Below are 1803 nucleotides of genomic sequence, written 5' to 3' on the forward strand. Positions count from 1 at the left end.
TTCTCGCCCCTCCGTTTCTTTGACTTGTTTTGTAGGTGTGTTGAGTTTCCCAAGGTTTAATTGTTAAGGAGGAAGCTCGAGCGCATTCAAGAAGGTTGATGGAGCTAAGTTCGGGAATCCAAACATGCAATTCAAGCTACCTCCGCAAGCACGAGAACCTTGGAAGCAATGCTTTGGCTCAAAGTGTTCAAACGCTTGGAAGATAAAGGAGTTTCCCTTCTCACGAGCATCGCCTCGAGTGCACCAATGATAGGGATGCTCGGGAGCGCGGAGATCGATCAAGCAAGCAAACGAGGCAAGGCCACGACCACCAAGCATGCTTGATTGATGATTTTTGCTAGTTAATAACCCTTAATTGATTGAATTGTTGCAACTAAATTGGTTGACATAGTTGTGCATGTGATTAATTAGACTAGGAGTGATCAACCTATGAGATTAATCTAGATTGCATTGCAAATTTCAATAACATGAACCCTTGATTTGAGAATTGCTTTAATTGATTGAATTTGATTGTGATTTTCCTAGTTAGCCATTCATAGTGAACCCTAGCTTGGTTTATAAGACATAGCTTTTGGATTCCTTCGGTTGCAACTATTGTTTTTCCTTTATAATGTTTGAATTTATTGAGTGATCCATCAATTAACATAATCATTGAGCTTGCATGTAGAACCTATATCTCTAGTGTTTAGTATATTGAATTTCTCGATTTATCTAGCCTTCTCAATACCTTAGTTACCAACCATATCTTTCTACAATCTTTGAAATAGCTTGACCTAGGCTATAGCTTTCACCTACTCATTCCTTTGGGTTCGACCCTTGACTTACCATATACTCGTATTAGGTTGGTCGTTTGGCTCTAGGAAAGGGTAGAAAATGACCTACTTTTCCCTAGGTTAAATAATGGCGCCGTTGTCGGGAAATGATAATGGTGCTTTGTTATAGTAGTTGTGTCTATTTCATCTTTAATAGAAAATACAACACCGGTGAATGATTTTGAAATAAGGCTGGCAATGATCACTTTGATAGAGAGGCGACAATTTAGTGGGGCTAAACATGAAAGCCCACTAAATTATCTCAAGGAGCTCGAAAAATATTGCAATACTATCAAGGTGAATGGAATTTCCCAAGAATTCATCCGCCTCAAGCTTTTTCCCTTTTCCCTCATAGGGCGTGCCTTGGAATGGCTAGATAAGGAGGTTAAGCCGAATTCTCTAAGGATATGGGACGGAGTGACCAAGGAATTTCTATCCCGTGTTTTTCCACAAAAGAAAACGGCGGAGGCTAGAGCTTTGATTCAAGGTTTCAAGCAAAAGCCTAGTGAGAGCCTCTCTGAAGCATGGGAGAGATACAAAGAGTATCAAAGAGAATGTCCTCACTACGGAATTCCTACTTACCAAATTATTCAAATATTCTATGGATGCCTTAGTCCTCAAGGAAAATCATGTTTAGATGGAGGAGCTGGAGGTCCTATCATAAACAAAACGGAAGAGGAAGTGGTAGACATAATTGAAGACGTAGTGAGGTATTATAGAGATTGGCAAGATGGAGAAAGAGAGTCAACTAGCAAGAGTAGCTCTTTGGTGTACTCGGTTGATCATCTAAATGCAATCAACAATCTATTCTCACAAATGACAAACTTGGGGAAGGAGATGTCCACTATCAAGGCGAAGTTTGAAAGTGCTACTAACCATGTTTCAAGTCTTCCCTCCCAATCTTAGGGGAGAGGTATGTCTTCTAATTCTCAACCCCCTTCCTCTTCTAGTAACATGCCTAGTGGATGCTTGTTTTATGATGATTATGGAT

General features: G+C 40.0%; 1 non-coding gene across 1 annotated transcript; it reads right to left on the reverse strand.

The window, feature by feature from the left end:
• Positions 1 to 1278: 1278 nt before the first annotated feature.
• Positions 1279 to 1384, reverse strand: LOC145573406 (small nucleolar RNA R71). The gene has a single exon (XR_014097446.1). It is a non-coding gene; the product is annotated as a small nucleolar RNA R71 (small nucleolar RNA).
• Positions 1385 to 1803: the final 419 nt, after the last annotated feature.

Source organism: Chenopodium album, chromosome 12, assembly GCF_948465745.1.
Source record: "Chenopodium album chromosome 12, dcCheAlbu1.1, whole genome shotgun sequence".
Taxonomy (NCBI): Eukaryota; Viridiplantae; Streptophyta; class Magnoliopsida; order Caryophyllales; family Amaranthaceae; genus Chenopodium; species Chenopodium album.